Source organism: Amyelois transitella, chromosome 24 (genome assembly GCF_032362555.1).
Source record: "Amyelois transitella isolate CPQ chromosome 24, ilAmyTran1.1, whole genome shotgun sequence".
Lineage (NCBI taxonomy): Eukaryota > Metazoa > Arthropoda > Insecta > Lepidoptera > Pyralidae > Amyelois > Amyelois transitella.
In genome coordinates, this window is record NC_083527.1 from 3,397,979 (window position 1) to 3,413,222 (window position 15,244).

At 34.5% G+C, this 15,244-nt stretch overlaps 1 protein-coding gene across 2 annotated transcripts in view; it reads right to left on the reverse strand.

Annotated features, from left to right (window-relative positions):
* Window positions 1-15,244, reverse strand: part of LOC106135913 (A disintegrin and metalloproteinase with thrombospondin motifs like) — a 112,989-nt gene that overhangs the window by 71,592 nt on the left and 26,153 nt on the right. The window lies entirely within an intron of this gene.

A 15,244-nucleotide genomic window follows, 5' to 3' on the forward strand; every position in this document is an offset into this window, starting at 1 on the left:
CGCAGAAAGTAAAACTTAAAAACTAACAACGCTTAATTATAAAGTCAAAGAGAACAATAAACAAACAAAACCCGGGGTCGTCGCACGCGCAGGACAATGTTCCGACGTTCTCAGAAATGGCGGTTGAGAAATATTAACTCCTGTTTCCGCGTTCTGACCGGTTGGCTTTGCAGGTGGAAAATAAAACTCGATACAGTTTCAATAAAACTAATAAGGTTAACCTACTGCGGCGGAGAGGGTCTTGTTGTTTCAATACCCAGATGTTAATTATATGTAATACTAGAGGCCGCCCGCGACTTCGTCCGCGTGGAAACCCTATCTTAACTTAAAACTCCGGGATAAATATTCTAGGTCTTCAGCTACCTACATACAAAATTTCATCGTAATAGGTTCAGCAGTTTTTGCGTGAAAGAGTAGCAAACATCCATACTGACATACTCACAAACTTTCGCATTTATAATATTAGTAGGATTTAGCCCAGAATGAAACGAATCATCTATACTAATATTATAAAGCTGAAGAGTTTGTTTGTTTGAACGCGCTAATCTCAGGAACCACTGGTTCGAATTGGAAAATTCTTATTGCGTTGAATAGACCATTTAGCGAGGAAGGCTTTAGGCAATTAACATCACGCTGCAACTATACGAAGCAAAGAAATAATGGAAAATGTGAAAAAAAAAACGGGGAAAATTATTCATCCTTGATGGCTTCAATGATGCCCAAAATAACTATTCCACGCGGACGAAGTCGCGGGCACAGCTAGTGATCAAATAAGCTGGCGCAACATTAACAAACTTCGACAATAAATAATTAAATTAACAACTTAGTTAAAGGTTGTAACCGAATGGCAGACGAATTAAAAAGGAAGACATCGTGAGGAATCCTGCACAATCAGGTAATTGGATGTGTAACCGTGATCTAATATGCGTTAAGTTCCTCTACAAAGATTGCTAAAGTCAGACGGGAATCGATTATGTAAAAACCTGATTTACAAAATCTAAGATCGTGGTAAGTGGGTTAGCATAAATTGTATATATTATTTTGCTAACTAATTTAAACTATACCACTTATAAGTTCAATTACCTACCCCTGATGTTTACTACTGACAAACATGCGATACCAATAAAGATGTACCTCTATAAATGCCTTCTCCCGAGTAATTTAGGGGTTTACTGCCCCCCACTAAACCCTTAAATTACTACACGTATCAAAAACACATAAACTTAGCCATCCTAAACATAAATTGATGCCAACCTGATACTCAAGGTGCGTAAAAAAATACTAAAGAAACGTTAACAAAAGCTTGAAAACATTTTATTTCTTTTTTTTGCGGTGTCAAGTAAAACTAGTGTTTTCGTAATAAGGTTAATCTTGTGCGACTAAGGGGTAGGCTTATAAACTTGGGATTCTTCTTTTAGGCTAGCAACCCGTCACTATTTAAATCTCAATTCTATCTTAAAGCCAAATAGCTGAACGTGGCCTATCAGTCTTTACAACACTGTTGGCTCTGTCTACTCCGCAAGGGATATAGACGTGATTATATGTATGTTAATCTTGTAGCATTGAATTAGCGACAAAATAAGGTTCTTAATGAAGGTCGTGAAAGCGGGGAAGCCGTGTGGTTCTTGGCACCTCAGAATTGGATAACTCCATCTCTTTCGCGTGGATGTTGTAAAATACGATTAAGGTTAAGGTTAGAGCTAAAAAAATTGGGATTCTTCTTTTAGGCGATGAGCTAACAACCTGTCACTATTTGAATGGTGTAACTCAATTACATCATTAAGCAATACAGCCTTTCAGTTTTGCGAGATGTTGGCTCTGGCCCGTAAGTGATAAAGCATATTAAACATATTATCATAAAATAACAAATATCAAATTAATAAACATACATGTACTACAATATAAATGAATAGTAGATGCGTCACGACGACAACGACAGGTAGTGTACTCTCACTCCCCTCTTAAAACTTGATAAGGATTTTAGTAAGTAATCACATACGTTTCTGTGGCTTAACATACATACATATGGTCACGTCAATATCCGTTGCGGGGTAGACAGAGCCAACAGTCTTGAAAAGACTGAATGGCCACGTTCAGCTACTTGGCATAACAGAATTAAGATTCAAATAGTGACATGTTGCTATCCCATTGCCTAAAAAAGAATCCCAAGTTTGTAAGCCTATCCCTTAGTCGCCTTTTACGACATCCGTGGGAAAGGGATGGTCCTATTCTTTTTTGTATTGGTGCCGGGAACCACACGGACCTTCTGTGGCTTACCATTGAGATAAATGTGTTTTAAGCTATGCAGGAAACGTCTTAACTCCGCCATTAATATAATATTAACTAATTGATAACTTCGCCTTGACAATTCGTGGGAACGTGCCTGTTTATGTAGTGAATCATTTCTTCAGTATACCGATCCAAAAATGGCTCTTATTATCGGCAATTTTAAGATGATAATTACTTAGTCAAATATTTGAAGAATTACTGTGACTTGTCGGTTATTCCTTCTTATTTTTTTAGATTTTTGATTGATGGTCAAGGTACTGTCCTGCCAAATGAATCAGTGGACAGGGAAATACAGGTATTAAAAAATATTCTTTACAATAATAGGTAGACTGAATAACAATATATTTTTACTCTAATTACAATTCCTACAACATAGACTTAACCTTAACGGTGCAACGTATGAACAACCACAAAAGCAGATTAAGACCGCTTTCTGTAGATATAACAAGAGGCGTCTAAAAGACGAGACAAAAAACATACAAACATATAATCACTTCTATATCCATTGCGGAGTAGACAGAGCCAACAGTGTTGAAAAGACTGATGACCACGTTTAGCTGTATGGCTTTAAGATAGAATTGAGATTCAAATAGTGACACAGGTTGCTAGCCCATCGCCTAAAAGAAGAATCCCAAGTTTATAAGCCTATCCCTTAGTTGCTTTTTACGACATCCATGGGAACAAAATGGAGTGGGCCTATTTTTTTTTTTTATTGGGTCCTGGAACCACACGGCACAAAAAAACTTTGATAAATATTATAACCGCATTTAATATTGAGATTGCATACACTAACATGCTTGCTTAGTGAATGCTATATAGAAAAAAAGAACAAGTGCAGGGAAATAAGTGCAAAAAAATTATTTTCGCACTACCAGCATAAACCAACTTGCACATTCTTGCATCAGTGACATACACAATTTTTACTCATTTGTACGAACATATTTCTACAAAATTATCCGCAAATTACACTCGAAATAACATGTAACATTTTATTGGTGCCCTGTCCAAATTGCAAGGCGCTACGACGAACAAAAGAATTCGTAGTTATTACAAAATCTTTGCATCTCCGTGTGAATACTTCTTGCGAAAGTTACCGGGCTTTTTGCGAAATTACCGATTTTGCTCAAGTTGCGATGCGTCGTAAAGTCCATAGTTTGCTATGATGACAGATTATTGTTTTATTTTATAATGCCAAACGTTAATGATGGATATAAGTAACGGTTCAAAGTTTAACCTTTATTAGATAAAGATTAACGTTGTTATGAGAATGTTAAATTAATGAACCACCAAACTAGGAAAATATTTTCGCAAGTAATTTTTTTAACAATCGTCATATATCCGTTTCATAAAATCACCAATCAGAATTATTATCGTGCAAAACGATTGATCGATTGAAATTAAAAATGTCTGATAAAAGTACTGAATATTATGCAAAAACACGAGTGAGTATAAGAGATATAGTATCTATCTATATTAGAAAGCTGAAGAATTTGTTTGAACGCACTAATCTCAGGAACTACTACTAGTGTAGTATGTAGTATCAGGACAAAATTAATTATTATTTTTAATCTTTACTTGTCCAAGGAACAATACGTTTTTTCCCGCCAAAAAGTTCAAGCGAGTTAGTCTTTTTGTCGTATTCGTCGTCTTCACAGCAATCATATCAACTATGAAAGACATACAATAGTAAGAAATTGTTGAACTCCTTGTAGAGTTCAATAAACTTATAGCCACGGCCAGTGTCATTTTATTATTTCAGTCTATTCTTGTTCATGAGCTTATTCTACATAATTTTATTCAAAACTTTTATTTCAGTTTATATAAATTTCCTAGCATTTGTCCCGTGTGATAACTATGACTTCATTTCAGGAGTCTGTGAGTAAAATAATAGAACGAAGCGACTCCCGTCTTCGTTACCTAATTTTATTATAGGTAACACTCATCACATTTCATTTCATCTCATCTTATCTCATCTCATCATGGCGTGTTCCCAGTTGCACAAGTCTACTTTAGACAGTTGGGCAATAAATATTTTTGACTTTGTTTTAAATGGAAATCCATAGTCTCTGCCTACCCCAATGGGAAACAGGCGTGATAGTATGTATGTATGTGTGCAGTTTTGAGTGAGTTTGAGATCCTTTGGCTTTGGAACCTGGGGTTCGCTTAGTTGTTGCACTATCGGAGTCTTCTTTTCCTCACGAGAGATGATCTCCACCTAAAGAATATATGGGGTTGTATACCATATCAGTGATACTTCATCAGTTAAACTTCGGAACCTACTTTACCTACTACTTTTGTCCTTAATTCAATTAAACTCTTCAATTAAAAAGATACAACAAGAATGAAATTATCACTTAATTATGTAACTTTAGTTGGGAGAAAGAATTAAAAAAAAACCGTGTTAAAGTAATAACCATACTTTTTCAAAGTGTAAGAACCTCTTTTACTAATTGGCCGACACGGTCAAGAGTATAAAAACCTTTGTCGGCTGCAAACACCTGCTTTAAGAGTATTCTCCTGATAATATTTCGTCTGAGATAACGAGGGTAAAGGAACTCTTGTACAGATTAATAAAAAAACAAATTACTTACTCTTATGATAATATAACTTTCTTATTTTATAATACTTATAGGAACAATTTAAATCTTTGATAATATACATATATACATACATTCGTCTTTATCCCTCGTGAGATGGACAGAGCCAACAATCTTGAAAACGTTGATAGCCCATCGCCTAAGTAGAATTTCAAGTTTTAAAAACTTATCTCTTAGTCGCCTTTTACGACATCCATAGGAAAGAGATGGAGTGGTCCTATTCTTTTTTTCTATTTGTGCCGGGAACCACACGGTTTATTTTGGCAGGACATATGATATTTCAATACTCTACTCAACCCTTAGTTGAGAACAGTTAAAGGAACGGTAGATTTTAAATAGCCATTAAATATTCCTTGAAATTTAATGGCTATTTAAAATCTACATCTTAAAATTTTTATTTATTTCATAGTTTGTGAAAACTGCTTCAAAATAAGTAAAAAGGTTCACATGGAAATCTAATATAATATTTCGTCCTTGTGGAGAAAACAATTACAAAGCAGTTAGGCACAGCTTTCGTGTCGTGACCCCAAAAATCGTGCGATTTTTATGGCCCGAAACCATATCAAATGAGAAGTATAAGCATGGTCCAAGCTATGGCACCCTACTGTTCAGCACTTAACCATTACAGGTTTATTGACCTCAAAGCGAAATATCTCGCACTTTTAGCCAGAATTTGTCCATCCCGTTATGCAATAATGGTGGCACAAAATTCATTAAATGCGCATATCCATTGCGCGAGTTTATTTACTTTATGGTCCGCGGCACTTTTTTATTTTTTCGCGGCAATACGCGCAAAGGAAAACACACGTACAGCTTAATTTAAATTTGATATTTTATCGAGATATGGCCTCTTCAATTTATGGTTTGACTGTGGTTCGTGTATTTATTTAAAGAGTTCTTTTTGTACGGTTATTTTCAATGGCAGGGATTACCGCGGAGTAGAATTGTTGTTTGGCCTAGATTTTTGCAGGGTTGTCAAATATGCCTTTAAAGATTCGTGTAAGTATTTTCAGTTTATTAATTTATCATTAAAAAATCGAGAAATGTTGTTAAGAGTTTAAATTTTACAAAAAAAAAAACTTAACAATTCGATTTGAAAAAAGAAACTGCAAAATCGTTGTTTATGTTTTAATTTCTACTAACTCCATAGAAATATAAACGAGCAGAATTGCTACTCAGCTTGGTATCTTTTGCTAGATATATAAATCTTCTTTTAATATGCACTTTTAATGTTTATTTTTTTTATTTTCACTTACAAACAAGTCAACTAACAAGGCAGTGTAATGTAACACACCAAAAATGTTCAGTTACAAGAATTGCGCAATTTACGTAACAATACCGGTGTAATGGTTCATACTTGATTGGATCTATTTTTTTGCAAATTGTTTACTGTTGCTAGTTAAACAGCATTTAAACTTTTATCTGTGAAGTTGACGTTGTTGAAGAAAATGCTGCAGTGCAGTTTGTTACCGCTTCTTTTGCACTGACGCCTTGGAAGCGGCAGTAAACTTTGTTTTAAGTAATTTATTTGACATCAACTAATGTTGTGAAACCAAAAGATTTGACAATTATTTAGCGATATGAAGTTTCTTATAGATAATAACGATTAAAAAAAATTAAATTCGAATTATTTGATATGAAAAATATCATGGGATTTTTTTTAATTCTTCTTGTAGTCGATGGGCTGGCATTTTATTACTATTCCATCATTAAGCCGAAACTACTGTCAACGTGGCCTTACAGTATTTTCATACTATTTTACTCTCACTATAATTAATACCATTTTCCCAACATTCCCTTACCACGCTGTTCCTTATCCTGCAACTCAATCTGACACCCATACGCTTTAAGGCTCTCATTTCCGCCGCATTTATTCTTCTTTCTATCGAAATGTTGATTTCTGAAATTCATTTTTTTACATTCCAATAATAGTCAAATCTCATTGAATATGTTCAGGTATGGAGCATTAGCTTATATAAAAGGCACCATAAGATGGGATAAAAGAAAGTATAATATAGTGGATTCTATCCGCAGTCACAAGGCGGTACAATTTAATATGGCGGACGCCTCGTGAAAATCGTTCGCGTTAGGAATTTTTTAAACTGCATTGCGATATAACTTTCTTCAAGTTATATAGTCTTTTTGGAATTAATTAGGTGAAAGTAAAGATATTTAAGGATACTTGTTGAAATTAGAGTAGTACTGAAACGCTATGATGAAACAAACAAACAAACAATTTTCCAATTGACTTACAAATAACGTAACAAACGGTATAATAATATATTTTATAAACTGCCATCATTGTTTGATACAGTTGATCCTGGCCTTTCTTCTCAAGACAGTTGGCTCTGTCTAACCCGTCAGGGATGAAGACGTGACTTACGTGACGTGATGTATGTATGTTTTTCATACACAATGAATGAAACATTCGTGATACGTACCTGTAAAAATAAAAAAATATGACATTAAACCAACATTTTTTACGACTAGAAACTGCCATGTTGTTGACGGCACTAACTGGATTAGGTAGATACCAAAACTTGGAACTTTTGCCTGATGGTAATCAAGATGGAGTCTAAAGGACGACTTTGTTTTAGGTTTCTCATTGTGAAAAATAACTAGATATTAACACGGGATATTAGAATTGGCATGACTGTAAAATTAGATGTAAAATTAGGAATTATCTTTAAACACCATGTACGTATCCACGACTAAAAAAATGATGATGGAATTAATTCGATTGATAAAAAGGTTTTACTCCATTAATCATTTTTTTTGTGACTTGTTCTCATCACTTACATGATTAACTGACGGGCTGGGGTTCGCAATAATATATATTCAAAGTTTTGCACTAAGATTAACATCCATAAAATTACGCCTCTCGAGGTCAGAGGGGTACGCCAGAGTGGAAGGCAGAGATAACATCTTTCCTCTTGCCACGATCCCTGCATACTTCTTTCCCCTCATCCACATTCATAACTCTCATTATGCAAGCTTGTCGGTGTCGGGTACTCTTGACCTGGCCTTTCACCAGAACGACCCTGATTAAATCAAAGTATGTTCGTCTTGGGTCTAACAACTTTATTCGCAAAATCTTAGATTCACACCCCGGTTCCCATTCACACTCTTCTTACATTTGCATAGTCATTCTTCTTTCATTCATCCTCTCCACTTATTTAAACCAAGATAGATATAAAATAGATAGATAGTGTTGAGATTCCTCTTAGGCAATGGACTAGCAACCTGTCACTATTTGAATCTCAATTCTATCATTAAGCCAAACAGCCGAACGTGGCCTATCAGTCTTTTCAAGATTGTAGGCTCTGTCTTCCCCGCGAGGGATAAAGACGCGACGATATGTATGTATGGATATACAATGTTTAAGATTACAGTATCTTAGCAAACTTGTTCAAAACTGCATGAGGCGAAGTGTCAGCAGCACATTCGTTTATGACATAACATGCTTTGCAGACGAAAATGTATGTTAATTTAAACAAATAAGAGGTCAAATTAATTTGCCAGTTTGTTTTACTGATAGCAAAAAAACAGGCATTACGTAAGATAACTGCCTAAAAGTATCAGTTGTTTTAAATGTGATTTTATGATTTATTATTGCCAATGAACTTTGATTTTATTTTTTGTACAAAAATACCAATTTTTTTCCAAGAGTTTTGCTACTGTCGAAATTGTGTATTCAATATTTAATAATATTAGGTATAAAGGTCTAGTTGCGAAAAACATAGTTTGGCATGTGCTTCTCTTTCCGCGCAAGGAGAGGCTAACGAACTTAATAATTAAGGGCTTGTTTTTAAAACTGTATACAAATTGGTTAATGTAATAATTTTATAATTTAATAATTTAACGGTAATTTTCGCGTGTTGTAAGTACAAAAATACAAAAGACAGGAATTCTCAAAATCCCTATTTTTTTTTTTGCTTTTGTTAGTTATAGACCCGGGCCCGAGTAATATACTGTACATTTGTCAAACTCAGACCCAAACTTACGTAAACACAAAATTTGCCGATTTTGTTTACAAATTGCACACTTACCGATTTGGCGCTTTACGTAACGACATTAAAGATTTCCTAAACTGTACAAATATTGTCAATAGACAGCCGATTGGTCTGTCTATGATGCAAATGAAATGTCTTTTTTCATAAGAATCCCAAGTTTATTTGTCTTTCCTTTGATTGACTTATTTATCTATATGTATAGATATTTAATATTTAATATTTTTTATAAATATAAAAAAAAAACATTTTGTGGTTCAAATTTAGCGTCGATAATGACAAGGATACATAAAATTTGTCGTACTTTTTCTTTCGGTATTATTAATTTTCTAAAAAAATTATCCCTTAAATCATACATACATATAATTACGCCTTCTTTCCGGAGGGGTAGGCAGAGACTACATTTTTCCACTTGCCACGATCTCTGCATACTTCCTCAAATCAACTAAGTTCAATCCGAAAATGGACGTGATTCCCGTGAAGTTGACCTCTAATTCTACGACGCGAACCGCCGGTAAGAGCTAGTACGAGTAATATTAAAAATAGGATACCATCACCTATCGGATATTGTATAACTACTTTTTTGCTACTTTGATTAAACGAATAAGTTTTTATTAGCCTCTGTCACACGACAATACGAATAATTTACCATTCTCATAATAAGTCGGCAGTTTTTGCTTACCATTGTGAGCGGTTTGCGTGACCATACTGTGAGGGACGAATGAATTAGTATGGTGTCAAAACTAACGCTATGACTTTTTTGAGTTCATTCATTAACCCGCGATCAAATATAGAATTAGTATTTTTTTTTGTGGAGATGGCCCAAGTCTTATTTCCTATTAAATGACGCGGGACCCGTTCTCGTGAGAATGAAAAAAAAACGTTAGTCCTGAAAGTTTGTCTGTCTTTTTACTGAATATAATCAAAATCTATCCAGAAGATGTTTTGTTCATTCTTTACAAACAAAAACAAATGATATGTTCGTCAATCTTTATAATTTGCAAACAAAAATGGTAACATACATATATCATGAATTACATCCAGAATTAATTAGAGTTATTCTATCCATAAATAACTTTTCGCCAGATAAGTACCCGCGACCTTCGGATCATCAAGCTAACGCCTTAACTCTTGGACCACGAGACTAACCACGAGCTAAATAGCAAGAAACCGCCAAACCATTTACCAAAATACACACTAATTTCATGCCTATCAGTCAACCTTAACCCTTCTCAATAAAAGCGTTTTGCCCACACAGAGCAAAACTGAGAAGGCCGCGTCGTTCTTTGCTCAGTGGTCAGCTATTGAAAGCGGTTCGTCCAAATCAAAAGGTTATATTTGGAAAGCGAAGATAAAGTAATTATCAACTGATTAGGTCCACATTAAGGTGTAGCAATCACTTGAATTTCAATATCGGTTTCTAAACGTGGATTATTAGTTTAGGTGGTCTGTCGAATTGACTTACTACAGCCAGAGATGTTGTTTAACTTTTCGTTTTAATGGACGAGCTTAAACAAAAAAAATACTTTTAAAATTAAGAGTTTGAACATCAGACATTAGAAACAAAAGCGCTCGAAGTTAGAGGCTAGAGATATTAGTACTATATTCAAGAATTTTGATAAGGTGTACGTCTTTTCAGAGATTCCCATAGGATAAAAATTATTAACCAAAATTATCAAGACGTAGAAAGATGATAATGTGTAAATTACGCTTTAGCTTATTAAACGTTTGAAAAAAAATTTGGTCAAGAACAGAGACGGCTGATAGAATTATCCAAAATGCTTTCTTGGCCGTGCATTACTCTTATTCCCCTTATTCCCTCATACTTTTATTCCCTAAAGCCTCCGGACATGTTGGAACAGGAAGTAATTATTTTAATATATAGGTTAAAATAAATTATTATTATTGCAATACATAAATAGCAGCTAGTATTTAAGTAGTAACACGATGAAAGCACAATGCTTCTGCAATCTGTGACATTCAGATTTATAATTCCAAAAGGCAGTTAAACAAATCAGTATGCATCATTACCTCCAAACCAAAGAAGTTAAAATACTTACAATGAACGATGCTAATAACACAGTTGCATCACAAATCAGAGCAATGCATAATTTCCGAGGCAATTTGTAGTCAGTCTTCCAAAAACCCGTCAATTTCGTCCGCAGCCCAAGCCTGGCCTTCGCAGCCAGTATGTTCTTACTCAACGGTAATTATAAGAGAAACAATGGTTTTGTAACCGCGGTCGCACGATCTTGGCGGTGTTAAAATGACGCTTTTTGAATCACAAATGTTTTGACAGTGAAATGTTTTGGTGTTTTATCGTGCGTTGACAGCATTTTTGATTTAAGAACTATTTTTTTTTTACTTTTTAGTATGGTCATAGACACCTGATTATGTTGTTGTATTTTCCAGATTTATTTAATCGAAGCTTTATATAAAGAGCATTATTATGACAATATTTTTTTTTTCATAAATGGAAATCTTTGTTAAAAGCAACTGGGGAACGTAAAGATGAGAAGGAGTGAGAAATATAGTAAGGTGACATGTCGGAGGTTATTGGTGTCTACCTTTCGAATGTTTAGAACCTGAATTTTGTCAGTCGGAAAATTCCAATAAGAACAATTCCAAAATTCACTTCTAATTTACCTTCAAACTATTGGTAATAAAATTTCGTCCAACAAATTAACTACGAAAATGTGTTAAAAATACAAGACCATAAAAAATGACTTGATAAATTCTTGCGCATTGATTTGCTTGGGATAAAAATGTAATTTCCAAATTTTTAACATGTTTTACTTATAACATTATAATCTTTTCCACAAGTGACTTGCTTAAAATTGCAAAACGGATAACCGGTGTCACAAATATAGAGAGTACGGAATCGTAATTTCAATCCTTAAGATGCGTCATTTTTGTATCGTGACTAACTAATTATTGCTACACATTTCATAAATAATTTACCCGTCATCTCATAAAGACTAGGTAAAAAGGTAGCGGAGGTTAGGCGAAAGTCGCTTCATATAAACTTGACCTACCCGAGTACAATTTTTCAATTCACCACAAATATATTCTTTTCATTAAAATAAATCACACAGAAAAACAATACATACATATCGTCACGTCTATATCCCTTGCGGGGTAGACAGAGCGAACAGTCTTGAAAAACTGACATGCCACGTTAGCTGTTAGGCTTAATGATAGAATTGAGGTTCAAACAGTGACAGGTTGCTAGCCCATCGCCTAAAAAAAAATCACAAATTTATAAGCCTATCCCTAATTCGCCTTTTACGACATCCATGGGCAAGAGATGGAGACCAACAATATTTACTGAAAAATAAATCAAATACTTCGCGTTTTATACTAGCTTCTTGGGCATGAAATTCTTCTGTACTCTTATTATTTTAAGTCGCTTTTCTTACGCAAATTATATGCGTATCGCATCGGCTATCGCATCCGGAGGAGTTTAACGGAAGGCATATTTTATCTTTATTAGTGTTAAGGCCGACACTGTGGTCAAATGGTAAAACACACTTTTCACGTCCTTATCCTTTACGTGGTAGGCACAGCCAACATTCTTGAAGAAACCGAAAGTTTTTTTTCAAGATGTATGTCTTTAAAATGGAATTAAGATTCAAACAGTGACAGGTCGCTAGCCTATCAGTTACTTGCCTCTTACGACATCCATGGGAAAGAGATGGAGTGGACCTAGTACAAAAATGGAAATTTCCAGGAGCCTAAAAACTACTTAATTGTTTTGTAATTGTTATCTTGCTTAGCATATAAAGTAATTTGCGTTTACACTTTTCTATTCGAAGTAGATTACATAAACCTTTTTTGTTACGTGAAACGGCCAATAATTTTTGTTCTAGTTAACATACAGGTGAGTTAGTGGTATAATTGCAAGAAAGTTATTAAAAAACTAAAAAGACTACTTACAAATACATAGACTCACATAAGCTTCACGTCTTTATCCACTACGAGGTAGTCAGAGGCAAAAGTTAATAGATGGCTTTTAATTATGAAAGTTATATACATTAAACCAAATAGCTGACCGTGGTCATTTAGTCATTTCAAGACTGTTGGCTCTGTTTACCCCGCAAGGGATATAGACGTGACCATATGTATGTATGTAAGTTATATTTAAGGATAATAACACTTAACCATTTTCTAAATCGCCCCAACCGAACATACATATTTTACTGCCTAGTTCTAAAGTTCATTTTTGAATTGACCATCCTGACAAAAAATTATTGGGTCGCGCATATAAGTACATATTTCATATGCCGTATTTCGACTGCTCTTTCTTGTGAAGAAGTTTATAACGCATTTTTTACTACAGAAGTTTATAAATTTTACCCCAATGTAACAAAAGGAGCGTTGTTCGTAGCTAGTTATGACAACCAGTGGCAGGCAGTGCCGTGTGGTTCCCGGCACTAATAGAAAAAAGAATAAGAACACTCCATATCTTTCCCATGGATGTTGTAAAAGGTGACTAAGTGTACTAATTTCTAAGTAATAGGCTTATTAACTTGAGATTCTACTTTTAGGCGATGGGCTAGCAATCTTTCGATCTCAACTCTATCATTAAGCCAAACAGCTGAACGTAGCCTATAAATCTTTTCTATACTGTTGGCTCTGTCTTTCCCGCAACTGGTATAGACGTGATTATATGTATGTATGTATGTATTTATGTTATGACAGCCATTTTTCATCAGCGGGTGGTGTTAAATAGACTCATTAATATCAAATTAAGTTCTTACACAACGGTAAAAGTAGTTCGAACACCATTTTTATTAGACGTATCTCAATGTATTGTGCGCTCTGAGTAGAAAGCCGCTATTGTAAATATGTCACTTAAACTTGGTGTGTTCCATATAGCGCTATTTATTTATCTGTACTATTATTATAAAACTGAAGAGTTTGTTTGTTTGAACGCGCTTATCTCAAGAACTACTGGTTTGAATGGAAAAATTCTATGTGTTCTTGAATAGACCATTTATCGAGGAAGGCTTTAGGCTATATACCATCACGCTGCAACTATAAGGAGCAAAGAAATAATGGAATATGTGAAAAAAATGGGCAACTCATTCATCCTTGAGGGCTTCAATGATGCCCAAAATAACTAATCCACGCGGACGAAGTCGCGGGCATAGCTAGTATTTTACATTAGAACTAGCTATCCCGGCAAACGTTGTTTTGCCATATAAATATTTTTTATAAGTAATTTCTAGTTTAACAAAAATGTTAAGGGTGTGGACAACCCTTATCACTAAGGGGCATGAAAAAATAGATGTTGGCCGATTCTCTGACCTACCCAATATGCTCACAAAATTTCATGAGAATCGGTCAAGCCGTTTCGATGGAGTACGGGAACGAACATTGTGACACGAGAATTTTATATCTAAGATATATTTTATTTAAACGAAAAATATGGTTATTTCTAGCCGAATCTCAGGAAAGTGACTCTTTATACATACCGACCTCGGTTTGGACTACTGCGTTGACATGTCAGTCAAGTTTATTAGCTATTAAGATTCTTCTTTTATATATTATGATTCTATTTAATTCTTCAAAATTTTCTTCTATCATTAAACCTGTACGTTCCGTGTATAAAGATGTAAATTTCACGATCTCTTTTATATTTTTAATTAATGTATCCCTTTTCTAATGTTTCGTCATTATGGGAGCGCTAGCTTAGTGCTTTAGTAAAGTCCCAAGTGGAACATAACCATCTAGCTAATAATTATATTAGATGCGCAGGCGACGACGCGTGGGTAGCGAATTGTCGCGAGCTTCAATTACTATCTTCTTAAAGATTAGAATAAAATGGGATATGATAATAATATGTGCAATGAATTAATGGTTTGTTAATTTAACACAAAAACTTATAATTTCATCAAAACCTCGACGTATTTGTAAAAAAAATCAATTCCACTTTACTCTATTCCCGACCTTATCCACTTAAAACTCACTCATTACTGTTTTTCTAATTAGACATACGAGATAAGCACGTTTTTATTCCTTATGGGGTAAACATAATCAACAGTCTCGCTAACACTGAAACGCAACATTCAGCTGTATGTATTCAGCTTAATAATAGAAATGACTTTTCTAACTAAGAAATTAAATTTACTTAAAAAAATTGAGATAGAGCTAAAAAAAGGATATCCCAAAACTCCCACTTTTTGCCTATTTGCGCTTTTGAAAAGCAATTGCGCGTACAAAGTTGCAGGCAAAAGTTAGTTTTAAATATTTCCCGTCACTAAGTATACCATAAGATTATCTTCGGCCCTAACCTAAATGTCCACACGTTGTCACGGCAGAAGGAAATGTGTGTTTCGCATCGGG